Below are 27551 nucleotides of genomic sequence, written 5' to 3' on the forward strand. Positions count from 1 at the left end.
CTTCCTTCCTTCCTTCCTTCCTTCCTTCTTTCCTTCCTTCCTTCCGTGATACTCGATGTAAAATCCCCCTACCCTTCCATGACACTCTGTGTAAAATCCCTCTACCCCACCCTGGTTTTCTTCTTATTTTCTCCCTAGTATTTAGAACCATCTGACATTATATCTATTTTCTATACATATTGATTTTACTGATTCTTGACTGAGGTTTACTTTGTATACATACAGTAAGATGCACAGGCTTTACATATAAAGTTTGATGAGTTTTGGTAAATATCTACCTCTGGCCGGGCACGGTGGCTCATGTCTGTAATCCCAGCACTTTCGGAGGCTGAGGCAGACAGATGACCTGAGGTCAGGAGTTTGAGACCAGCCTGGCCAACATGGTGAAACCTCATCTCTACTAAAAAATACAAAAATTAGCTGGGCATGGTGGCGGACACCTGCAATCCCAGCTACTTAGGAGGCTGAGGCATGAACCCAGGAGGTGGAGGTTGCAGTGAGCTGAGGTGGTGCCACTGCACTCCAGGCTGGGCAACAGAGTGAGACTCTGTCTCAAACAAAACAAAACAAAACAAAAAACTACCTCTGTATACCAACTCTCCAAACAAGATAAACAACATTTCCACCACCCCGGAGAGCCCCTTGTGTCCCTTCCTCCAATCCTCCTTCCGAGGGCAATTACTGCCCTGATTTCTATCCTTATAGATTAGTTTTGCTTGTTCTTGAACTCCATATAAACAGAACTCTATAGTAACACTATCCATTTGGCTTGTTTATTTCATTTACTGCCTGTCTGCCTGACTAGGATATAAGTACTATAGGTATGGATTTTTGTTTGTCTTGTTTATTGCTGAATTCCCACCTTCCAGAACAGTGCCCTAAATTATATTTCCAGAGGTACTCAGGCTCCAGGTACATGTCACACTCAGTAAAAGATTTGTTGAATAAACAAAGTTATAGAGTTGCCCTTTCATTCACCCACTGGCTCATTGTTTCTTCTAAAGAGAGGCAGGAGCGAAGGTTAAGTGAGAGGGCCCTGGAGCCAGACTGCACCCTGGCTCCATCACTCACCTGCTCTCTAAACTAGGCCAAGTCACCTTAGTGTCCTCATTTATAAAGTGGGGATGTGAATGGTTCCTGCAACATAGGGTTGTGAGGATGGAAGGAGTCAATGGTTATAAGACAATTTTGTGAGCATTCAGTAATTGCTAATTATTATAATTAATTAATTAGTCAGCTGTTTGCTTATTTACTCTCAGAAGTCATCTAGGCCATTCATTTATTTGTTCAACAAGCATTTATTGAGGATCTACTTGGTGACACATGTTGGTGTTAGCCCATTGAATGATTAAGTCCTCACCTTCCTGGAGGCTGGCATTTTGGTGGGACAATGTGTTAGGGGTGCAGTCTAAGCTACTAGAACAAATAAACCCAACAATACCGTGGCTTAAACAATTAGCTTTTTTTTTGTTTACTTATTTGTTTGTTTTACCTTGAATAACACTGTACAGGTAAGTGATCCAGGCCTACTAGGGACAACTGTGTCATCCTCAACATGTGACTTCTACCTCTGGGTCAAAGATAGCTGCTGCAGCTCCTGCCATTTCTTCTGTAACCCAGCAAGCAGGAAGCGGGAAAGGGCAAGATAAATGTCTGTGCTTTCCTTTTAACCAGAAGGGTCTGGTATCACTTTTACTCGCATTTTGCTGACCAGAACTTTGTCATGTGCCCACACAAGGAAGTCTGCGGATTAGAATCTCTGGCTGATGTTTCTAAGAGTTCAGGATCTAGTGGCCTGGGGCACTGACCCCAAATCACCCAGGTGAGCCAGGCCCATTGTGGGGTTGCTTGGGATATATCCAAGCTTGGACTACCAGATTTAGCAAATCAAAAGACAGGACGCCCAGTTAATTTGAATTTCAAATAAACAATTATATTTGAGCTATATTTACACTGAAAAGTGATTTGATATGGTTTGGCCTGTGTTCCCACCCAAATCTCATCTCAAATTGTCATCCCCACGTGTCAAGCAGGGGAACCTGTAATCCTAACCTGTGGAAGGAGGGAGGCAATTGGATCACAGGGGTGGTTCTCCTATGCTGCTCTCTTGATGGTGAGTGAGCTCTCAGGAGATCTGATGGTTTTATAAGTGCTTGGAAGTTCCTCCTTCACTCTTCTTTCTCCTGTCGCCTTGTGAAGAAGGTGTCTCGCTTCCTCTTCACTTTTCACCATGGTTGTAAGTTTCCTGAGGCTTCCCCAGCCATGCTGAATTGTGAATCAATTAAACCTCTTTCCTTTATAAATTACCCTGTCTCAGGCATTTCTTTATAGCAGCATGAAAACGGACTAATACACTATTCATTTTCTATTTGAAATACTGTATTTTATTTGTCCTTTCTCCTAAAAGCTCTTCCTTGGATAAGGCCCAAACTCGCTTTCCCCAGGCTCCCCATTCCATCCTAGCTCTGCCTCTGAAGCCACATGGGACAGACGTATACTCCACAGGACTTAGCTATGCACTTACTAAGTGATAAACATTGCAGGCAGACACAGAAGGCTCAGGTGATGGGCACCTGCTTTCTGGGGCACAGCAGTCTGTATGGGCAGCTGCGTCTTTCCCAGGAAGGTACATTAAACAGAGGCCCATAGTTTGTCATATGGTACAGCCCAGAGGCTCCCATCCCAAGGATTTAACTTCAGTAGGCAGAGGCTTGCCTGAGAGGGCTTCTTGGAGGAGCTGAGCCTGGAGCCTGCAGTTCCCATGTGGTGCCAGGGCAAGGCCCGAGTCTCAGAATCACTCCAGCCAGGAGACAAATCCCAGCTCTGTTCCTTTCTCCCTGCGTGACTGTGGACAAGTCCCTTCACTCTCTGTAAGTCTGAGTTTTTCTCCTCTGTAAAATGGGGATCAGAATAGAACTCACCTCACTGGGTGGTGGTGAAGATCAGTTGAGACAATGCTTTTATAATGCACCTGAGACACGTTTATCTTGCAAAATAAGCTCTAGACGGATGTCTCTTGTTGTGCTGTTAATATTTTTATTGGGTCTTTCAAGGGAGCAAAGGATTGAGATTGCTATGTGGGAGGCAGAGGACTTTCAGAGCAGGATGGGGTCGGGGGAGAACAAAGGCGAAGAGGTAAAAGGGGTTGAGGTCGCCACCCTGGGCACCCCGAGGCTGGGCTTGGCATGGTGGGTGGCCAGCTTGGGAACAGATTGGAGCCAGTAGGACCCCTAAAGGCCAGCAGCACAGTTCCGCCCCTTGTCCCTTCGCCTTGCCCCTGGGCACCCCTCTTGCTCAGTCCCTTGTGCCTCTCGGTTTCCGAGCCCTGCTCTGGCCCAGCCCACCGCGGCCACGGCCACGGCCACGGCCACGCTGTGGAATTTCCAATTTTCAGCTAATGTGCAGGTCGTGACAGAGGCTCAGAGGCCCTGGTCGGACATAATGGCAGAAGAATTGTAAATGTCGCCCTGAGTGAATGGCAATGAGGAAGGGCGGGGAGGGGACATTTTCCATCGGCCGCGGCGCTGAGCCCGGGAATACATTTTCTCTCGGAGTGTGTCGCATTAGATTTCCAGAGGTGCTCGGGCTCCAGGTACATGTCATTAGTAACAGTTTGGACGATAATGAATCCTTTTATTTCTTTTCCTCACAGCTCATGAATACATAACGAGGCCGCGCTCAGGCGCATCAGGCCGCGCTCAGGCGCATCTGGCCCGGCCAGCGCCTGCCTCCGCCACCTAATCTCGTCCATGCTCCAATATCCAGGCGGCCCAGCTGGGGCCTGCCTTAAAGGAGCCGCTGCCCTTTCCTGCCTGGGGATGCCGGCCCAGCCTAGCACCAGGCACCACCGAGACCTGGGCGTGAAGGGGGATGGCAGACCTGGGGAAGGAAGAAGTCCTAAGTCTCTGGATTGCAGTGTATCCAGCAGGCACTCAACAATGTTGCTTAGTGAACAGTGACTGCCCGGCTGGGGTGGGGCTGTGTGAAGGCTCTACACAGACTATCTCCTTGAGCTTGGCTAACCACTCTATTAGTGGGGGCTTGTGATCCCATTTTACAGCTGCAGAAACTGAGGCTTAGAAGGGTAGAGGCTCTGTCATGGCCTTAACAAGGCAGACTGAGCTCGTGCCTCTAACTGGCTATCATTTAAGGGCATTTGACCAAGTGATTCTTGATTCTACAACAGGGTTCTTCCCTACCAAGAATCCAGTTTTTATATGTATCATGAATCTGTTCTATTACTTTCCTGAGCAAATGTTTAGTGGAAGACCAGAAAAGTTAGTTCTTTTTAAGTAGTTTTTCCAGACATCTACAATCCTCTTTTCCCAAGATTCCCTCCTCCCTCTCCACCCCTTTGACCCACTCTGTTTCTCTTCACTATACTTGTCAGTTCCTCAAATTATTATCTTAAATCTCACACTCATTTATTTATTTTTAATTTTTATTTATTATTATTATTTTTTTGAGATGAAGTCTCGCTCTGTGGCCCAGGCCGGAGTGCAGTGGCGCGATCTTGGCTCGCTGCAACATCCACCTCTCGGGTTCAAGTGATTCTCCTGCCTTAGCCTCCTGAGTAGCTGGGACTACGTAGCACGCCACCACACCCAGCTAATTTTTGTATTTTCAGTAGAGATGGGGTTTCACCATATTGATCAGGCTGGTCTCAAACTCCTGACCTCAAGTGATCCACCCGCCTCAGCCTCCCAAAGTGCTGGGATTACAGGCAGGAGCCACTGCGCTCGGTCAATTCCACTTTTAAAATCTGAGCACTGTTGGCATGAACTTTTGAATACTGGGCTGAGGAAGCAGCTCTAGGAGATCAGGTGTCTGGGCACCAGAATCAGACAGACCTGCATTAGCATCTTGGATCTGCTATTTACAGCTGTGGAATCTGGGGCAAGCCATTTTGCCTGCTTGTGCCTCAGCTTCCTCATCTGAAAAATGGGGATGGCACAGTGCCACCACACAGGGATATTGGGAAGATCAATGTGCTGATGCGTGTAAAGCTTTGAAAACAGTGCACACGATGGCTCAGTCAGTGTTGAATTTTTTTACCAAAAGTTTGGGGGTGGGGTGAGGGAAGAACTCAGATTAGGGCTCCACATGACTTCATCACCTCCACCATCTTCCTTGTCACCACTCCCACCGCCACCATTGTTATTTTGATCCTCACCCCAGCCACCAGGAAGCACTGGCCTGGGACCCAGATGCAGGTGCCTGGAATCCCTGCAGCCCCAGGCCTAGGATGAGGGCACACACCTGCCTTGGGATGTGCCGACACCACCATATGCTATCAGGAATTCAGAGCTCCCCAAGGAACTTAGATCCAACGGGGATCACCCATGGTGTCACGTGGTCATGAGGATGAGTCCCCAGGCTCTAACCTATTATTTATTGAGTACCTACTGTGTGCCAGTCCTGAAGCTATTATTTATTGAGTACCTACTATGTGCCAGTCCTGAAGCTAAGTTATTTACATTTATTACCTCATGTAATGCTCACAATAATCCTGAGAGGAAGGCATCATCATTCCTTTTTTATAGACAAGGAAACTGGGCTCAGAGAGGTTAAATAATTTGCCCAAGGTCACACAGCAGGTACAAGGAAGAGCCTGGATTCAAACCTAGATCTATCTCACTCCAAAATCCATGATCTTAACCATGAGAGAGCACTATGTCCACTTCTTGTTCCTGAGGTTCCACTCTGGCTAAGAAGTCTTCCAAGATTAAGGACAGGTGGAGTAAATGTCCCCTGTCCTCTTGGTGGCATCTGTACCCACTCGTCCCATGACCCGAGGCTTGTCTCACATAGATCTTATGCAAATCTTGTCCCATGGCCAGTGACTTTAGGTCCAAGCATCTGGAGGGCAGACTTGGCCCTGGAAGGCTCAGGAATGTGGGAAGCTGGGCGTCAGTGCCTCAGTGTCCAGCCCTGCCCCTTTAGGTACCAGTGCCCTTGACCTAGACCTCACCACCCCACTTTGGCTATCAGCACCTCACACTTGTGGGGAGACAGTGTGGTCTGGGGAGACAGCACTGTTGGGAGAGTAAGGAGGCCTCCATCCCAGCCCCAGCTCAGCTGCCTCTTAGTTCTATGGCCTTCTGGCAAATGGTCCCTCTGCATCTCAGCACCCTTGTTTATTGGATGGGGATGCTAACACCCCTTCCCAGGCGGATACCGTACACACTCAGAATGAGGTTCAGTAGATGTTGGAACTCAGTCAATTTGGAAGCTCTCAGTAAACATTAAGCAATTGATATGGTTTGGATCTGTGTCCCCACCAAATCTCACATTGAAGTGTGGCGCCCAGTGTCAGAGGTGAGTTCTGGTGGGAGGCGATTGAATCTTGGAGGTGGATTTCTCACGAAAGGCTTAGGATCATCCCCTTGGTGCTGTCCTTGCAATAGTGAGGTCTCCTGAGATCTAGTTGTTTAAAAGTGTGTGGTGCCTCCTCCTACCGCTTGCTCCTGCTTTCACCAGGTGACATGCCTGCTCCCGCTTCACCTTCTGCCATGAGTAAAAGCTTCCTGAGGCCTCCCCAGGAGCCGAGCAGATGCCAGCATCATGCTTTCTGTACAGTCTACAGAACCGTGAGCCAATTAAACTTCTTTTCTTTATAAATTATCCAGTCTCAGATATTTCTCTTTTTTTGAGACAGGGTCTCACTCTGTCACCCAGGCTGGAGTGTGGTGGCACAATCTTGGCTCACTGCAACCTCTGCTTCCTGGGTTCAAGCAATTCTCCTGCCTCAACCTCCCGAGTAGCTGGGACTCCACGCATGTGCCACCACACCTGGCTAATTTTTGTATTTTTTGGTAGAGGTGGGGTTTCACTGTGTTGGCCAGGCTGGTCTCAAACTCCCGGCCTCGAGTGATTCTCCTGCCTCAGCCTCCCAAAGTGCTGGAATTACAGGCATGAGCCACCGTGCCCAGCCCAGTCTCAGGTGTCTCTTTAGAGCAATGCAAGAATGGCCTATCACAACTGTAATTTCAATCAGAATCATTCTTTGATTTCCTCCTCTTCATGCGTATTTGTGCAGTAGCCCATTCATTCAGGGTCCCGTGAACCGAGTCCTTGCTCTCCTGCCTCTCCGTGTTCACTCTCTCCTCTCTTTAACCCATTTGGTGAGAGTTGCCCTCGTGACTCTCCCGATAGCCCATCTCTAATCATGGCACTGCCATCTTTAGGAACCTTCGATGGCTCCCTCTTGCTTCCAAGACAAAGTTCAAACCACTTACCTCGGCATTCAAAGCACTTCAGAAACAGTCTTGAACCTCCCTCCTCACTGTCCGATCTGAATTCTTACCCTGCCCGAGAGAACCTTCTGTTTCCCCGGAAGGCACCCACCCAGTGCATGGGCTGTCCTGCCACCTTGCTTTTGCTTCTGCTGTGTCCTCTGCCTGGAATGCCTTCTCCACCTCCTCTGTCTCTTATTCCAGCTTGAGTTTCACCTCCTTCCAGGGAGTTGTTTCTTCGCCAATCTCTCTGAGCCTTTGTTTTCTCATCTGTCAAGTGGACACTCACCATGCCCGCACTGTGGCATTTTCTTGAACGCCCAATGTTCTCCAAGCACAGTAAGTGCTTTGAAAGTGGTGCCCACTGTGGGGTTTCTTCTTTTGATCCTCCCAATCTGCCAATACAGAGCGGGCCATGCTGGGTAACAACAGTGAAGCCCCTTGGACACCCCCATAGTGAGGACCTCCACCCATGCTCCCTGCACAGCCCTTTCCAGGCTCCCTGTTGACTTTGGTACACAATGGGGCTGCCTTGACTGGCCTGGAATTTCAGGCTGAATTTGATGTGACCTGTCCTTAAGGGCTGGCCTCTAAACCAAACCATATTCCCACTGAACTCCCAGTGCCCAGTGACCCCTGGGAGGTGGATACAACCTAGCTGGGCCATTGCCCGGGGCCACCATCTCCAGCTCCTGCCCAATGCTGCCTCCTGAACTAATTCCATAATCCTGCCTCCTGCCTGGCCCCAGTGGTTCAGGAAGGGATTGCTGGTCTGCTCTGATCCCACCTTCCTGCCCAGCCCAGATCTGCGGCCCCTGGGCCCCTCAGCCCCATGCTAGGGCCCTGCTGAGATTCTGAATCTCATTTAGAGCCCCTGCTTCACTGGCTTTGCACCCCTGCCCCCACACCTCCAGCTAGGCCCTGTAACAGGATCCAGATGTTTGCTCCCCTGTCCCCAGGGTCCCTGGCATAATCCGTGACAGTTGAGGGGGGCCAGAAGGGGCAGGCACAGCTGCAAGGACTGGGACACGGAGGACAGAAATGAGATAGGAGCCCCACTGTCTAGGGTCAGCAGAGGGATATACAGACACGCCCAAACCCAGGCACCCCCTGCCAAACCCAGGCACCCCCTGTCCAACTGACTCTACCTTTTCCGGAAAGCATCCTCTTCTCTCTAGGTGAGGGTGAGAGTGCCTACATGTGCTGGCTGTGTGACCTTGGGTGACACAGCCTCATCTGAGCCTCTCTGAGCCTTGTTTTCCTCACCTGCTGAACCAGCTGGGATAGCCCAGCATCGCTCCAAGACCAGTAGGTGGGGGCTAGTCTGGCACATAGTAAGACTGGCACATGGCAGGTATTCACCAGTCTTGGGCAAGTCACCTCATCACTTGGAACCTCAGTTTTCTCATGTGTAAAATGGAGATAATCGTGCCTACCTTTCAGGGTTCCGGGGAGAACTGGCATGTAGTAGGAGCCTGACAAAGGGCAGGTGCTTCCTTCCTGCCTTTCGGGGTTGTGGGCCAGCACCCACATAGCCGGAGGTGCGGCAGCCCCTCTCCTGGAGTCTGTAAGAAAGGCCTGGCCTGCCTTGGGAGCCGCTCTCCCAGTGGAGAACTCAGGGCAGGGAGACCCGGGTTCTAGGCCCAGGCCTGTCTCTAGACAAGCCCCTTCCCATGTTTGGGCTTCAGTTTCTCCATCTGAAACATAAGGCCTGTTGGGTTCCTTGCAAGGAACACAGTCCATGCCCACTAAATGCCTGTTCAGTGATTTTCAGAAGGCTCTCCATCCTTTTCTGTCTTCCTTCCGTCCACACCCACCGCTCTTCTCCTTCCCTTACTGTTTCCCAGGTGACTGAGGCACCCATTGGCCTGACCACCCTTCCCAGAGCAGCCCCATCAGCGCTGTCCTGCTCACCAGTCCATCACACACGCAGCTGAGGAGGCTCGAGGACCAGGGGAGGGGCAGGGAGGACGGGATCCGAAGCCGGGGGAAGGAAGGCTTCCACATCAACTCTTTACAGGAGAACTCTTTTCTTTGATTTTAATATACAACAAACTCTTCATTCCCTTGGTAATAATTCAAACAAGAGAGGGAGACAAACACTTCACCCACCATAGAAATGAATCTCTCTGCCTAACTCCAGTCCTGGTATCGCTGGTTACTCTTCCAGATACCTTTCCACGCACACAATACATAAACGCACATGCAGAAATATGGCTTTTGGAGGGTCACTGTATGGAATCGTATTGTATGTAATTTTCTGCCATCTCTAAATGTTACTCGCTGTATGTTAAAGATCTTGAGTTGTCGGTCCCTGTAACTCTAATTCATTTTTTAAAATTCACTCCTAATTTTTACTCCATAAATGTTTATGAAACAGTCACTAAGAGCCAGACGTAGGATACAAAGATGAATAAGACCTAAACTCTGCTTTCAGGGAACTTACATGCTAGGAGGGAAGCCAGACATCAAAACTAGGCATTTAAGTACCTGGGAACTGAAGGCTGAGAGGGAGGGACGTCATATGTCGGGGGAGGGGGGACTTAGCCCAGCCTGGTTGTGAATGGAGAGGGGGCTGGAGAGAGGGGAAGGATGGGCCAGCAGGAGTTTTGCAGGTGTTGAGGAAGAAGCGTTTCAGATAGAGGTCACAGCTTGGGCAAAAGGGCGGGGGTGGGGGTGGTGAAATGCAGATTCGGGAATCACAGTGGCCCAGTCTGGCTGGCACCTGAGGTGCACAGAGGGAAGCAGGAGCAGGTAAGGCCAGGAGCCTGGGTGGAAAGGGCTGGAGAACCAGAATTTCTAAAAATCAATTGTGTGTCCCCTGGCAGGTGTTGTTCCTACCTTTATCTATATTAATATCTTTAATCCTTTCAACCATCCCGGAAATGTATTATCTCTGTTTTAAAGATGAGAAATCAAGACACAGAGAGGTCAAGAAACTTTTCTGAGAATACACAGCTGGTAAGTAGAAGAGCCAGGATTCAAACTGTGTGTGTGTGTGTGTGTGTGTGTGTGTGTTTGTCTTTTTTTGTTGTTGTTTTTGAGATAGACTCTCACTCTGTCACCCAGGCTGGAGGGCAGAGGTGGCACGATCTCAGCTCACTGCAACCTCCACCTCCCTGGTTCGAGTGATTCCCCTGGCTCAGTTTCCTGAGTAGCTGGGATTACAGGCAATTGCTACCACACTCTACTAATTTTTTATTTTTAGTAGAGACGTGGTTTTACCATATTGCCCAGGCTGGTCTCAAACTCCTGACCTCAAGTGAGCCGCCTACCTCGGCCTCCCAAAGTGCTAGGATTACAGGCATGAGCCACCGTGCCCGGCCTCTGTGTGTTAAATCACTTCATTTCACTTACAAAGGAGATAGGCTCCCTGGATGCACGTGCGGCTGGTGAGTCCCTTGAGATGGGACAGGGCATCTACCTCCTGGGACCTTGAAGGCATGTAGCAAAAGCTGCTGATTCAGGACCCCAGAAGGGCCTAGAAGTCAACATTGGAGGCATTGGGAAGTGGGTGACTTGTTAAGGGATGGTATCAGGGGAAGTGCTAGACAAGAAGGGTGAAGAGGATGATGGTGACCATGATGTAGATCTCTGGTTTTTGTACTGGAGTTTGTGACAAGCATCACCAGGAGGGCTTGTTAAAACAGACTGCTGGTCCCCAGTTCCAGAGTTTCAGATTCAGGGGATCTAGGGTGGAGCTGGTCAGTTTGCATTTCTAACAAGTTCCCAGATGCTGCTGTTGATGGGAGCCACTTTGGGAACCACTGGTAAAGCTGAAAGAGGAGGAGATAGGCTCATAAGGGGCTTCACACAGCACCTGTGTAAAGCCTTGGGACTCTGGAGCTACTATTATTCTATTTCCAGGGAGGGATTTAAGGCTGAGAGAGGTTGAATGACTTGCTGAGACCCCTACCAGAGTCAGGGTCTCCTCACCCAAGAGTGCATGATCTCCCACTCTGGAAGATTCTGCCACAGTGCCTTTGCACTGGCTGTTCTTTCAGCCAGGGAATACCCTTCCCTGGCTTCCAGGTGGCTGCCTCCTCGACATCATTTAGGTTGTTCTATGAATGTAGCCTCCTGAGAGGCCTTGAATGCAGCCCTGCTAGCCCCTCCCAGAGCCCTCTGCTCCCTTGCTGGGCTTAAGACAAGTTGCAATGACTATTTTCAATATGTAATTGCTCAGCGACTTACCATCTGCCTCCACCTGCTAGAACGTGAGCTCCTTGAGGTCAGGAACTCTGTGTTGTTACTGCTGAGTCCCAGTGCCCAACAGTGCTCTGGGATACAAAAGGGCTTGTGTAATGTTGGTGGAATAGATCAAATTATTTTTAATATTCTCTCTCTTTCAGTCAAACGTTCTTGAACTTTTTTGTCTCTCTTTTTGTTTTTAGCTTCCTATTTCAATCTCAATCATCAAATATGTCCCTGCCCTTGGAACTAACTCACTAACTTGGGCTCCTTTAAAGGACTACCTGATGGTGCCAATAAGCTTTTATGGGCAATGACAGGCAAGAAATCCAGGTCTAATGCTGTGAAACTCAAGGGCTGTCCAGAAGGGATGGTTCAGAGCCTGTCCTAATGAGTACGTGGCTGGTGACATCTACCTGCTTGTACCTTCAAGAGCAATGAGTTCTTTTTTTTCCTTAAATTGTAAGAATTTGTAAATTCTATGTGCTTGATATCGTGCATTCACATGATTCAAAATGCAGAAGGACAAAGGCATTGCTCCCAGTCACCCTCCCTAAAAGTAACCAATGTAACCAGCTTTTCAAGTAGCTTCCAGAGACATTTTTATACCTGTGCAGGCAAGCACATCAATTTATTCTTTTTTATTTTTCATACACAAGTGGTATACCATGCATTTTATTATTTTTTAATCTAACTGGATATCTTGTGAATCGTTCGGTCATTAATAACTAGAGAACATCCACATTCTTATTTATGGCAGCAGAAAACGGAGCAATGTTTTCTTCTGTGCAATGGGTTGGTTGGTATTTCCGGGGCTCCTGCCTAGGGAACTGGGTCTGGTGCTGGTGAAGGTCAGAGGCCAGGGTTTGAATTCTAGCTCTGCCACTGGCCCCGGGTCGACCACTGAAGCAGAAGAACCTCAGTGCACGCCTCTCCAAAGGACGACCCCAGCACCTGTCTTGTGAGTTGCCATCTGGATAAAATATGGTATAACTTTTCTGGGGGTTGGTAGTAGTGGTTTTAGACAGAATTTTGCAGGGAAAAATTCCAAACTGAACTGTCACCATTTTTATAATATAGCGCGCATTGGGGAACAGAACGCCAAATTTGCATGCATTTTTGACCCTTAAAAAATTTGACCATTTAGGCCAGGCACAGTGGCTCACGCCTGTAATCCCAGCACTTTGGGAGGCCGAGGCAGGCGGATCACAAGGTCAGGAGATGGAGACCATCCTGACTAACATGGCAAAACCCTGTCTCTACTAAAAAATACAAAAAATTAGCCACGTGTGGTGCCGTGCACCTGTAGTCCCAGCTACTCGGAAGGCTGAGGCAGGAGAATGGTGTGAACCCAGGAGGTGGAGCTTGCAGTGAGCCCAGATCGCTCCACTGCCCTCCAGCCTGGGCAACAGAGCGAGACTCCGTCTCAAAAAAAAAAAAAAAAAAAAAAATTGACCATTTAAGTAAATGTTGGCCTGGGGTGGGCTAGCTGGGATTGTTTCCCCAGTCTGAGTGCCCTGGGTGTGGGCACTCACAGTTCCTTTCCCCTATCCTAGGGTTGCTTGTGGAAACATGTGCAGATCACTGATTTCGGATCAGTCCCTTCATTCCACCTGTGAAGATGGGAAGGCCCAGAGTCATTAGGTGATCTGGCCACACCACCTGGGGGCTTTGCAGAACCAGGAGTGGAATCTGACCGCCTGACTGTGCATGTGCTATCCTCTCTCCCAGCCCCATGGCTCACTGCTCCCTGGGTCATGGTCTGACCAGAGTGCCACGGGAGCTTGGCAATCCTGCCTCCTGTGCTTGGCATCAGTCAATTTTGCCTTGGAGTAAAGCTAGTTGTGTACTTGTCTTACTTAACCAGCTAGCTGGTGATGGGCCTTAGGTTCCTAGAGCACATACCATTTGCTTATATCTTTTTACTAAGAAAATACATAGTTGGGAAAAGATGGCCATCTGGTCAACCCAGGGCACTTGAATAGAGCATTTTTTAGAGCCAGGAAGCCTAGGTTTAAATCCCAGCTCTGTCACTTCCTAGCTGGGTGATCTTGGGCAAATGACATAACTTCTCTGTGACTCGGTTTTTCCATTTGTCAAATGGGGTTAATGTTAACTTCATGATATGATTGTGAGGATTAATGAGATGAAGACCCTTAGCACAGTGGCTATGACAGAGCGTGAGTGTTTAGTAAAACATTGTTATGATCATCCCTTGCACTCCTGCTTCCCCTCAACTCCACCACCTCCTCCCTGGATGCTGGCACATTCATCTCTCAATACCCTGGTATCTAGTTCAGGCACAGACACTTGACTCACCCACAGATATCAACAAGTTTCTAAGTGATGAACACTTTGGGGCTTGGGCTTTTCTTAACGAACCAGAAGAATTAAAAATAAAATCCCAAAATCCCTAAGCAAGCTGGGAGCTAGAACATGAGAGGGGAAGTTTACGTCTGCTGAAGGTCTGCCACACTCTTGCAAAGTTCCTTCTCACAGCCTCCAAGCAGAAGAGATCATTGTCTACATCTTACAGATGAGAACACTTGAGGCACACAGACCAATTAATGTGGCCAAGGTCAGAGAGCAAAAAAGAAGTGGAGATCAGAGTCTGAGACTCTGAATGTTTGATCCTAAAACCCATTCTCTTTCCACCAGGATGTCCCATTTTGCTCTCTGAGCTGGAGTGTGATCCAGTCTTCACCTCACCCTGGGCCGAGGAAGGAGAGTAGAGAGGGTAGAATGTAGGGTAGGCTGGGGTCAGAGGAAGAGAGTGTGGTCCACACTCCAAGAATGAGTGTGGACTTGCTTCTTCATTTCCCACATCGGTCTAGAATACCTGGTTACTCCTCTGTAAAATGTTGAGTGCTCCTTTGTGAGTGAGGTCCTCCATACAGGGCTGTTGCAAGATGGGATCATGTTGAAGCAGGCGAAAATGCTTGGAAAACCAAAACAAATGTGCTAAGCAAAAGCAATGGACTTGAAGCGCTGCATCTCATCATCAATCTTCATCCACAGGCTTCGTTTAGGTAGAAAGACAACCCCCTGAAGTGGAGAAGACTCGGATGAGACTAGACTAACCAGGATGGAGGAAGAGCCAGAATAACCCTTAAGGAGGGAAAGACAGAGCACAGCTGGCCCAAAAAGTGATGTGAGACCACACAACAGATAGGAGCCAAGTTCTGGGGACAGCAGATGCAGAATCAGGAGTGGTGAAGCCTGCCTAGTGGATGCTGGTTCAGAACAGCAGACTCAGACCAACACGAAGTACCAAGGAAGAGGACGAAGGTCTGCCTGCAAGTGTTTTGGATGCAGATCTAATGTTCCAAGAGCTCTTCCACCCAAAGCTCAGACCAAAGGGGTGGGTTGTTCAAGATGGCAGGTTTACAGGCACAGGGAGGAGATGGATTCAGGTAGGAACGACCTTCGTCAAGGTCACTCAACTAGGACAAAGAACAGAGAGCTCCACCCAGTTCGGTAGCTGAGACTCACTGGCCGCCTACCCTGTCCACTCCTTCTGAACTCCAAAGTTCCATGGGACTGGATCAAGCCACCGGCAGTGACTTTTCATCCTTCCATCTCCAGCCACAAAGAGACAACACAATGGAAAAATAATTCAAAAATAAGAGTGCAGGTTGCCGGGGGTGGTGTAGGGGGAATGCATTGGTAGGAGGGATGGGGAGCCATTTCCAGAGAAGGAAAGGATGAAGGGTTGGAGCGGTTGGCGTCGTGATAACCAACAGATGCGATTCTGCAGATAAGCGTGGCGACTTAGATAAATTTCAGGCTTTGGAGGTGGGCGCCTGTGTCCCCTCTCCTCCGTCTGCCTTTTTTCAATTTTATCTCTGAGCCAAGAGAAGGGGAGGGGGAGGGCAGGGAACTCTGAGGGGTGAGGAGATAGAAGGAGGGGAGGGCAGAGAGGGGGGCTAACTTCATCTTCGGGGACTTTGGCTTTTCTTTTTAATGTGTTTTTCCCAGAAGGTGGGAAATGCCAACACATACTCGGAGACCTAGAAGGCGGCCTATGTTTTTTAAAAAGCAGCGGACAAAAATCAAAATATTTGAAAATGTATTTCATGGTAATTATGTCATATTTCATGGGCTGGTGCCACTACTGAAAGAGAGGCTGAATGCCTTAATTTGTATAGAAATTGTAATCATTTGTTCATTTCAAGGTGAAAATTGCATTTTTTAATTTAAATTGTATCCTGCATGATAGTCTATTATCTAGTAAAATTGTCTCCATGTCTGAATGCCTTATATGCAGCTGCAATGCTTGTTACAAATCCACTTATATTCATAAAAGCAGGTGGACATCTCAGGAAATGGAAGCTGTTGTGTGTGTGTGCGTGCGTGTGGATGCGTGTGGACGCGTGTGGAGGCAGGGGCCCCTCTTGCCCACCTCCCTCTCCTGCCTTGTCAGTCACCCACCCCTACTTCCTACTCTCATGTCGGCATTTCCAGATCTGCTTAATGGATGATAATTAGTTGGAATAAATGAGGAAGCTGCCTGATGTAGAGGAACCATCCCTGGACTTGGTCAGGGAGCCAGGCGGGGCTCTGCCTCTCCATCACTGTGTGTCTCTGTTAGGTTGCAGCCTTAATCCCCTCTCTGGGCCTCAGTTTCACGTACGTAAAGTTTCCTCCACGTGAAGGTTGTGTGTCCCTATGGCAACAGAGTGGTTAAGAGCCTGGCTCTGGAGCCCAGCTGCCTAACTCTGGGTCCGACTATGACTCCCAGTTTTGCTACTTGGTAGCTGTGTGATCTTATGAAAATCCCTGAACCTCTCTGGGACTCAGTTTCTTCATCTTTAAAATGGGGGTAACAACAAAATTTACTTTGAATGGTTTTTGCCAGCAAACTATGGCCGTTTTGGACCAAATCCTCCTCCCCGCGTCCATACAGGCTGGGAGCTAAGAGGAGTTTTTCCATTTTTTAATGATTGACAATTCAAAGAACAACAACGTTTTGTGATATGTAATTATGTGAAATGCAAATTTAACTGCCCACATATTACATTTTCCTGGAGTCGGGTGCAGTGCCTCACGCCTGTAATCCCAGCACTTTAGGAGGCCGAGGTGGATTGCCTGAGGTCAGGAGTTCGAAACCAGTCTGGCCAACATGGTAAAACTCCATCTCTACTAAAAATACAAAAAAATTAGCCAGGTGTGGTGGTGTGCACCTGTAATCCCAGCTACTCGAGAGGCTGAGGCAGGGGAATTGCTTGAACCAGGGAGGTGGAGGTTGGAGTGAACCGAGATCGTACCGCTGCACTCCAGCCTGGACTGGAAAAAAATTTTCCTGGAACACAAACATGCTCATGTGTTTACACATGGCTGCTTTTGTACAACATTCAGAAGTGAGAAACTGACAGAGACTGGATGGTCCAAAAAGTCTCAGATATTTACTAACTGGACCTTTGTGGAAAGAGTTTGCCAGCCCCCGAAATAACATAAGTAAAGTACTTAACCCAATCTGGCATGGGATGTGAGGGAGTTTGGATGTCAGGAAGAAAATTGACCAGTCAGTGTTCCTGCCACAGTTTCCATTGTCCAGCTTCTACCTGGTACATGATGGTCAGAGATGTAGAATTTCTCTTTGGGATGAACACGAGAATGAGGTTTTTTTTTCCCCAGAGAAGCTTTACTCAGAATTTTCTTGAAAATTCCATGACTTTTTTTGAACTTTGGGATGTCAGTAGGGGCTCTGGATCAGGAGTTAGATGATTTTGTCCACCCACTGACTGTGAGCCTCAATCTCCCACCTGTAAAATGGGTCCCTTCCGCCGGGCGCGGTGGCTCACACTTGTAATCCCAGCACTTTGGGAGGCCAAGATGGGTAGATCACGAGGTCAGGAGATCGAGACCTTCCTGGCTAACACGGTGAAACCCCGTCTCTACTAAATATACAAAACAATAATTAGCTGGGCATGGCGGCGCGTGCCTGTAGTCACAGCTACACAGGAGGCTGAGGCAGGAGAATAGCGTGAACCCGGGGGGCGGAGCTTACAGTGAGCAGAGATCGGGCCACTGCACTCCAGCCTGGGCGACAGAGCAAGACTCCGTCTCAAAAAAAACAAAAACAAATGGATCCCTTCCAGCAGAAGTATGACTGTGAGTGTGCCATGCTGCGTGTAAACGGCTGGCCTGTTCTTGGTGCAGCCACTGCCTGGAATGGTTAATTTCTTCCTCTCCTTTCGCTGGGGTGGGGACCTTGGTCACTACAGGACCCTGTTTCGAAGCATCTACTGCCCATCTTTTAGCTCATTCATTCATTCTGCAATTTCCAAGCCTCTTCTATGTCCCAGACACTGTCTTGGGCCAAGCTCCATTGTAGGCCTTCTTAATTCCAGCCTCCCTTTGGCAAAAGAGAAAGAAAACCTGTACTCAAACCGTAACTGAATGTACTTTGGCAACTGACTTCATCTCTGAGCCTCAGTTTTCCCAACCAGAAAATGGAGCTAATAATTTCCTTCTTCCTTACAGGATTGTGGGGGAGAATTCAAAGAGATGGTGCATATCAAAATGCCTTATCAACTGTATAGAGTGGTGCTACGGTCATTGAAGGATTGATCTTTCCCAGGAATCAGACTGTAGAGAAATTGACTAAGGCCATATGGCTACAAAGTAACTCAGATGGGTTTAACTCTGTGCTGGGGGTTCTTAACTACCCACCACACTTCCTATCTGGAGGTAGTTTATGCAGGGAAGAGAAAGCCAGCCTTGTTTTTCATCCTGCAGGAACTCAGGGTAGGAAAACCTTAGGGTTAGAGCTCTAGGGCTTCAGTTTCTCCATCGGTTTTCAAGACTGGATGTGTCAGAATCAACTGCGGATCTACAATGGTAATGATGATGATGATGACGATGATGATGATGACAACGATCCTGATACCTGGGCTGTGTTCCCAGAGGTTCTGATTTAATGGGACAGGGGAGAGGCCTGAACGTTTTTATGTTTTAGCCCCCTTCCTTCTGCCCTCTTCACCTACCCAGATCTGATTCTAACAGGCAGCAGCCAGAGTCGAGAAAAAGCAGACTCAATGTGCTTGAAGCAGGGCCCCTGTGTGGCTGAATGCATCAAGAACAGGGCCTCCAGGCAGCCCCGTCTTCAGTGCCCCTTCAGCAGCTCCCTCCTGTTATGGGAATGGCTGCCGTGCTATATCATGGAAAGACAGTGGGCTCCAGGGTCAGCAGAAGTGGGTTTGAATCCTAATTCTGTCCCCACATTCTGTCAATAACCCTGTGTTACAGATGAGAACACGTGGGCTCCAAGAGTTTCTGGAATGTGCTCAGGGCCACACCCCCAGGGCAGGCAGAGCTGAGAATGGATGCTGAGGCTGTGGGTGCTGGAGCCTGAGACCCGACGTCCTCCCCAAAAACATCTGTCCTGTCGGATAGGGACCGGACTCCAGCATCCACTGGCTGATGACAGACTGATATGTGGCAGTCATCTTCCAAGCATGTTTAAGAGTTAATATCAATATGGATGAATTACTGTAGGCCTGCTACGTTCCAGATGGCTTGTGCACATCACCTCATGGAGGACCTGCTATGTGCCGGGGCATGTGGCCTCACCCAGCGCTCTTTCCTGCGGCTCCGGCATCCTTCTCCCCTGCTCTTTCCCTGTCGTCTGCTGCTACTTTGCAGACTGCTTTGCTGGAAGCTCATTTTCTTTTCAACTCTAAAGGCTGGAACACCCAGGACCCAGTCCCTGGCTCTCTTTTCTTCTTCCATGTTCTATCTCACCCGCTCCCTAAACAATCTCAATTGAATTTGCATCCCAGCCAAATTTCCAGAGCCACATGCATCATCTTCTCCAGGCTACAATATTGTCAGGCAGCGCTATCTTTACTCAGGGGTCTCCCATGGAGCTCCCAGCTCTGCCGTGGCTGAGCAGACCTACTGAGTCTCTGCCCCCTGCACCCTACCCATGATGGGCTCCTTTCCTAGCCTTTCCCATCTCAGTAAGTGGCCTCCATATCTCCCCAGCTGTGAAGGACCAAAGCCCAGGAGTTACTCTCCATTCCCCCGTTTCCTAACCCCCACCATATCCCAGTTCATGAGCAGGACCTGCTGGCTTATCCTCCAGAATGTGTCCCAACCCTCTCTCCTCTCCACCTCACTACCACCACCCTGTCAAAGCCACCATTGTCACCGGGCCCCTGGCTTCTTGCCTGTCCAGCTTCATACAATAGTCAAATAGACTTTTTCTAAGTCTGATTATGTCCCTCAAGACCCTCCATGGCTTTCATTCATTCTTAGAATAAAATCTGACTTCTTTGCCAGGATCTACAAGGCCCTTCATTCTGTGGCCCCTGTCCATTTCACCCTTCCTATCTCCTATCACAAATGAAAGACTGATTGAGTAAATGGATGAATCAATGAATGAATGCATGGGGAAGGGTCTAGACTGAGAATTAAGAGACATGGACTCAAGCCCTGGTTACTCTGGGACTTTGGACAACCCCTGTTTGTCTTGTCAAAGGAGTCTTGGAGTGGGTAAGTTCCATGTCAAGGTCAACCAGTGGTAGCTGAAAGAGCTAGAATTTGAACAACTGCCTATCTGGTTCCAAAGCCCATGACATCCTCGTTGTGCTTTTTCTCTGAATGTGCTTCCCCTCCCCAGATCCCTCTTCTTGTCTCCAGGTTGGGACCAGAAGCACATCCAGCTGTCAGAAATCCCCACCTGACCCTGCATTCTGGCAGGGAGCTGGGTCCCCTTGTCCTGCAGAACCCTCCACCCACCAGGGCCTGGCCACTCCCAAACCAGCTGCAGAGGATTGGAGAGGACACTTCATAAGACAAAGTGTACCCAACTCAAAAAGGGCATCCTGCCACATCCAGCTGTCTTCCGGAAAGAACCAGATCAACGGCTGCTCTGCTGAAGAAGGAAAAAATTCCATTAATTTCGTGAGTCTGGACACAGCCCCAGATGACGGAAGCGTCAGTCTCCCAGCCTCTGTGCAATGGAGCTAACCCCCTCCTGATTCTTTCTCTAACCCAGAGTTTCTCAGCCTTGCCACTGACATTTTGGGCCAGATAATTGTATGTTGAAGGGACTGGCCTGTACCTCATAGGATGTTGAGCAGAATCCCTGGTCTCTACTCATTAGATGCCAGTAGCAGCTCATCCACCCAGCTGTTAGAGCCACAAGCGTCTCCAGACATTGCCAAATGTCTCCAGGGGTCAGTAAGACAGTAGATTGCCCCCAGTTAAGATTGCGGTAAAATTGCCCCCAGGTGAGAACCATTGCTCAAATCTTAAGCATAGCTTGGTCCAGAACTGTTCCATGTTGCAGGATTACAACCCCCACACTGGACATTAGTTCTCCACAACGCAGGCTTCTAGTGATTAGTAACTCACACGGAACACTTATTATGTGCTAGGCATCCCACATCTAACACAGATCAGCTCACCGACTCCTCATAGCAGCCCTTTGGGGCAGGTACTGTTATTACTCCATTTTACAGATGAGGAGACTGAGGCACAAGCGATTCGATGAGTTACTCAGGGTATGCCATTGACAAACTACCCTAGAAAGCCAGGCTCTCTGCAGGGCATGTGCCCGCATTCATGTGCTCATTGAATCCTAACAACTTTAGAAGTCACAGTGTCATGATGTGCGGATTTCAGAGGAGGAAACCGAGGCCCAGGCAGTTTTCATGAGCTCACCCAGTATCCCATAGCCATGGCAACTGGCAGAGCCAGGGTTTGAACCCAAAGCTTATGGTGAAGCCCATTATCTTCCCACCACTCCTGACTGCCTTTTAGAGATTCACAAATACCCTTTTGGCTTGACAGGTGCTTAGATATTTTATTCACATAGAGAACAAGTGAAGATTTATTAAGTATTTATTGATGTCCACTCCATGCCAGGTCCTGTAGTTAAGAACACAGGCCCTTCCTTATCTTTTAGAGACAATGCCGAACTATCTAAAAATGATGTGAGGTCTGGAATTTGCTCCAATGTAACCCAGGGTGTGGAGGGGTGATTGGTCGGGGGACACATGAAATGAGCTGGGTGGTGAGCTGGTAATTGTGGAGGCCGGTGATGGCTATGTTTTTAACTGTTGTGACATTTTCCACCTTACGATGACTTTTAAAGTGTGAACACTGAATTCTTGTCCGGGTTCATGCCCTGGCTTCACCACCTAGGGTGTCATCTTGAGTACTTTTCTTTGCTTCTCTAGACCTTGGTTTCCTCCTCCCTAAACTGAGCATAATCATTTCCAGCTGGCAGGGTTGTTGTAAGGATTGAGTGAGATGGCCCAGGACAGCACAGGGACCACCTGCACAGAGTGAGGACCTCACCAATAGCAGGGCTCCTCAGGGCTCATAGCAGCTCCTCTGACATCGCCGCAAGGACCTCACTGTCTGCAAGTGGACAGGGAAGACTTAGCCTCATCCCAGAACCTCACCCTAGCAGTATACTCAGTCTACCTCCAGCCCAGATCGCGAGGGCAGCCCTAAGCTTTGTGATGGCCCTGGAGGGAGTCTGAGCTACCCAGACAGCAGGATGGAGAGAAAGCTCCTAATTCCCATGAAGGACTCTGAGTTTGTGCAAACCCTGCACCCCTCAGCCCCAGCTGTGAAACGGCCTCATCTGGAATTCCTGGTGGCTGAGCAGACAGCAAGGTCCTTGCTGAAACTATAGATGAGGGGACCCTCTCACCTATTCAGCCGTCTCCCCTTGCTTCCTCTGCACTCTCGAGGGGCGGGCTCCTTTCTCTCATCAGCTGTCTGGGCTGGTTGAATCATTTCAGTGTTCCTAGACTCTCAGGAGTTGGCACAGAGTGTTGGAAGCCCTCCAGGAATTCCAGCTGGGTATGGGGCATGGATGAACTTGGCAGGTCACCTGCTTCCCACTTGGTGCCTGTCCACTTCCCCTGGGCTGACAGGAAGGGATAGGGATATCGTCTCATGATCAGAGGGTGGCTGCTTGGGGACTGGGCTTCCATTCAGCAAATATTCCATGAGCTGCCCTCCATGTCCCAGACTTCCTTACAGCAGTAAGTTGCAGCCATGTGACTAATCCCCATCGATGGGCTGTGAGAGGGAATGACAAGTGTAACTTCTGGGCCATGGCGATTAACATCCAGAGTGCCTCGGCCTCCCTTCTCTTCCCCAGATGCAGTGACCTTGGGGGCCATGCATTCCAAATGACATGGGTCCGCAATGGAGAAAACAAACCTTTATTGTCTAGTGCTGCTAAGCTTAGGGGTTTATCTGCCTCTGCAGCAGAGCCAAGCCTAACCTGACTAATAACAGGGGCTGTCGAAAATACCAGGGTCTGGGGTCTAAAGGTCAGCCATGCAGGCAGGCATGGATCACGGCTCCCCAGTGAAAACTCAGAATGCCAAGGCTCAGGTGAGTGCTCCCGGTTGGCAATATTCTGCTTATTGTCACATGTCATACCTGGAGGAGTCAGCACCGTCTATGACTCCACAGGCAAAGGACAATGGGAGCTCTGACATTGGAACTGTCTTGGGTTCTACCCCACGTGTGTCTTCCTTGATTTGATCTGTATCCTTACACGATAATAAACCGTAACCATGGGTATAAACACTTTCAGTGACTTCCATGAGTCTCTCTAGCAAATGGTCAAACCTGGGAATGGCCCGGGGAATGAACGCCCAAACCCCACAGTTAGAAGTGAGGGTGGTCTGTGGACTGACCCCTTGACTTCAGGCTGCCTTTGCTTTCCCTCATGAAAGACCTGGAGCCAAAGGTGGCACCATGTGAATGGACCTCGTCAGACCCTGGAGATAGATTCATGGACCAATCTGCCCTCTGGGGCCAAAATCACAAATGAGGAAAATGATGGAGACTCTCCTTTGACAACACTGGGTCGTCTAACAGCAGCTGATGAACTTGCAGTCCCATCTGGGTGTTCAGGTCAGATCTGCAAGGGGTCTGGTACAAAGATGTTCATTTCAGCACTGCTGGTGGGAGCGGGGGCTGGAGGGAGCTCAGGTGTGCATCCCTCAGGGACTGGAGAAGTGAACTGTGATGAAATGTTCATTAGCACACAGAAGTGATGCTCGAATATAGTCACATGGAGGAGGGTCAGCGCCACCTGAAAATGAGCAGAAACAGAGGAAATCTATATCACAAAGACATTGATGTGAATTTATAACACACATAAAGCTATTTTTCAAGAATCTAAGGGCATATATTCAACAAGGAGGATGCTAGTGGATGAAGAAAATAATAAAATCAGACAATGGAAAGTGACATTTGATTAAAAATTATGGAACTAGGGGAGCACCGTAGGCTGTAGGATCACTGGCATGACTTTGTGGCCTGCATGTCTTGTTCCCTTTGTGGAGTCTTCGCATTGGTCTTTCCCCCTCTTCCAGCCCTCACTTCAGGCAGGTACACCTGATCTCACCCATGTTGATGAAGATCCTTCTGCTTCCTGCCCTTTTCATTTCCCTGATTTCTGATCTACCTTCAGCATCCCATGAGACCAAATGCACTGTTGGGTAGATCTAGATGCCTCTACCCGGATGGTTGGGGGTCTTCATCTTGGCTACAGTTTGCAATCACTTGGGACACTTTAAAAATTACCCCCACCTCAGACCAGGCACTGGCTTATGCCTCAATCCCAGCAATTTGGGAGGCCAAGGCCAGAGGATCACTTGAGCCTAGGAGTTCAAGACCTGCCCCTTGGGCAACATAGTGAAACCCTGTCTCTAAAAAAGATAGAAAAATTAGCCGGGCATGGGGCAGCACAGGGTGCCCCTGTAATCCCAGCTACTCAGGAGGCTGAAGTGAGAGGATAACCTGAGCCAGGGAGATTGAGGTTGCAGTGAGCTGAAATCATGCCACTGCACTCCAGTCTGGGCAACATAGTGAGACCCTGTCTCAGAAAAAAAAAAAAATTATTGCCACCACTCACCAAGATGCTGATACAATTGGCTGAGGTGGGGTCACTCTGATAAGCTTTAGAGGCCTGCCAGGTTTGGATTCTGACCCAGGGATCAGAACCACTGAAGCGGATGCTCCTTCCCTGGCCTCCCTCTCAGAGCCTCTCTCATGCACCACTGAAGTTTTCTATTTGTCTCTCCCCAGCTAAGCTGTTTCTGAACCATCTTAGGCAGGAGCTGGCATAGGCCAGGTTCTCAGGAAAATGTTGGTTTGAGATTAGCTGTTTTAAAGCTGTTCAAATAGATGAGACACACAGCGTCATTATTAAGTTCATACTAGCACAACGTTCATTTTCTTTTCCAGCCACCCCTAAATTAAGCTCCTAATTCGCACCTGCATCTTGGACCTCTTATCTACAGAGAAGCAAAAGTTTTCTTTTTTATTTTTAGGACTACCTACAAAACTGGGAACCAAGAAGGCGAGCAGATCACGACGTCAGGAGTTTGAGACCAACCTTGCCAATATGGTGAAACCCTGTCTCTACTAAAAATATAAAAAAATTAGCTGGGCATGATGGCTTATGCCTGTAGTCCCAGCTACTTGGGAGGCTGAGGCAGGAGAATCGTTTGAGCCCAGGAGGTGGAGGTTGCTGTGAGCTGAGATTGTGCCAGTGCACTCCTGCCTGGGCAACACAGCGAGACTCCATCTCAAAAAAAAAAAAAAGAAAAAAAAGGCCCAGTGTGGTGGCTCATGCCTGTAATCCCAGCACTTTGGGAGGCTGAGGCGGGTAGATAATGAGGTCAGGTGTTCAAGACCAGCCTGGCCAACATAGTGAAACCCTGTCTCTACTAAAAATACAAAAAATTAGCCAGGTGTGGTGGCAGGAGCCTGCAATCCCAGCTACTTGGGAGACGGAGGCAGAAGAATTGCTTGAACCTGGGAGGTGGAGGTTGTAGTGAGCCGAGATCACGCCACTGCACTCCAGCTGGGTGACAGAGTGAGACCCTGTCTCAGAATAAAAAAAAAGAAGGCACAGAATGCTGAAGTCAGTGGACAGACACTCTATGGAGAGTTCAAAGGATCACGCCGAGTCTGCATCCTGACACACAAGGACCAGGGTCATATGGACTCCATTTACCTGCGGGTGGGACAGATTGGAAATTGTCTTTCTGGCCATAGGATCAGGAAAAAAATATATCTCTGGGCTGGAAAACATAAGAAAAATATTGTTTTATTTTTCTTCTCCTTCTCCTTCTCCTTCTTTCCTCCTCCTCCTCCTTCTTCTTCCTTCTCCTTCTTTCTCTTTCTCCTTCTTTCTCCTTCTCCTTCTTTCTCCTTCTCCTTCTCCTTCTCCTTCTTTCCTCCTCCTCCTCTTCCTTCTTCTTCCTTCTCCTTCTTTCTCCTTCTCCTTCTTTCTCCTTCTCCTTCTTTCTCCTTCTCCTCTCCTTCTCCTTCTCCTTCTCCTTCTCCTTCTCCTTCTTGTTTCTCCTTGTTCTCCTTCGAGATGGAATCTCTCTCTGTCACCCAGGCTGGAGTGCAATGGTGCGATCTCCGCTCGCTGCAACCTCTGCCTGCCCGGTTCAGTCAATTCTCTTGCCTCAACCTCCGGAGTAGCTGGGATTACAGGTGCCCGCTACAACACGTGGCTAATTTTTGTATTTTTAGTAGAGTCAGTGTTTCATCATGTTGGCCAGGCTGGCCTCAAACTCCTGGCCTCAAGCGATCCACCCGCCTCAGCTTCCCAAAGTGCTGGGATTACAGGTATGAGCCACAGTGCCCAGCCTCTTTTTCTTCTTTTAAAAAATTACCTACTCTGAGACCAACCCTAGTGGTGAAGCCACACTTCTGTGATGATGCTGGTGCCACGGGTGCACCTAAGGGCCGGAGAGAAAACCTGTCACCCCGGAGAGAGGAGCCAGGCAGAAGGGCCCCCCTTTTGTGAAGAGTGTGGAAAGAGTCTAGTTTTATTTTTCATTTCCAAATACATGAGACAAATGGTGAATCTCTTCATGACAAGAGTTTTAAAAATCTTTTAAAATCTCTTGTGCCTTCTTCCTAAGGGCAGACCCAGTCACATGCATCTGTATGATAGCAGGGGAGGTTAAAACACTCAGAGAATGCCATTTTTCTGGCCAGAGGGACTAGAAAATGGGACCCCTGGAAGTGACAGGATGTGGACCAAATCTCCAAGAGGAGAGGGATGGAGAAGGAAGCCCCCTAGTTTTGTGCATGAAGCAGGCTCACCTGGAATAAGTCCCAGGCTCACCTTCAAGTGATGCATGCATGAAATACACATTTAAAAAATGCAAAGGATTTGAGAAGTGAATGATGATGTAAAACACTGCCCAAGTCTGAGACCAACCTCTGGGTGGGACAGACCCAATCAGCATAGTAAAGGCTTCAAAGCTGGACTGAAGTTGAAACTATCATTCTTGGAAGGCAGGACGGATCTTGGGTTCTGGACATCAAATAGCTTGATGGCCTGCTAAATTAAAACAGTAAAAAAAAAAAAAAAAACCTAACAAACAAAAATTCCATCCTCCAGAGGATTTTGACAGGATTGAGAATCTCACAACACAATATTCAGAAAGTCCAAAATTAGTTGACAGACCAGGAACCAGGAAACTCTAAACCAGTCCTCAAGGGAAAATACAATCAACAGATGCCAACCCTGAGATGACCCAGATGTTGGAATCATCCAAGACTTTAATGGGGCCATTATAACCATACGCCATAAGGTAAAGGTATTAAAATGAGTGAAGAGATAAAAATTCTTAGCAACGAAATAGAAACTATAAAAAGGAACCAAACAAAATATTATAACTGAAATGTATTATACATATATATATTTTGAAATCACTGCATGAGTTTAATAGCAGAATAGAGACCTAAGGGACAAAAACAAAACAAAAAAACCCCAAAACTCTAACCTTTCTGTCACTGGAATACCTGAATAGAAAGAGTAAGAGATGGATACAGAAAAATATATTTTGAAATAATGGCTGGAAAGTTTCCAAACTTAATGGAGAAAAATTCATAAATATTCAGATTCAAGAGGTTTGGTAAAGCCCAAAGAAGATAAATTTTAAAAAACCCATGCCCAGACACAAGCTAACAAAAATTCTGCAAGCCAAAAACAAAGAGAGACTGTTAAAGTAGTCGGAAGAACGATACATGTTACGTAAGAAGGAACAACAGTTCATAACTGTGAATATTTCATCAGAAACCATAGATGCTAGAAGAAACACTGGGACA

This window comes from Colobus angolensis, unplaced genomic scaffold, assembly GCF_000951035.1.
Source record: "Colobus angolensis palliatus isolate OR3802 unplaced genomic scaffold, Cang.pa_1.0 Scaffold130, whole genome shotgun sequence".
In the NCBI taxonomy this organism is placed as follows: domain Eukaryota; kingdom Metazoa; phylum Chordata; class Mammalia; order Primates; family Cercopithecidae; genus Colobus; species Colobus angolensis.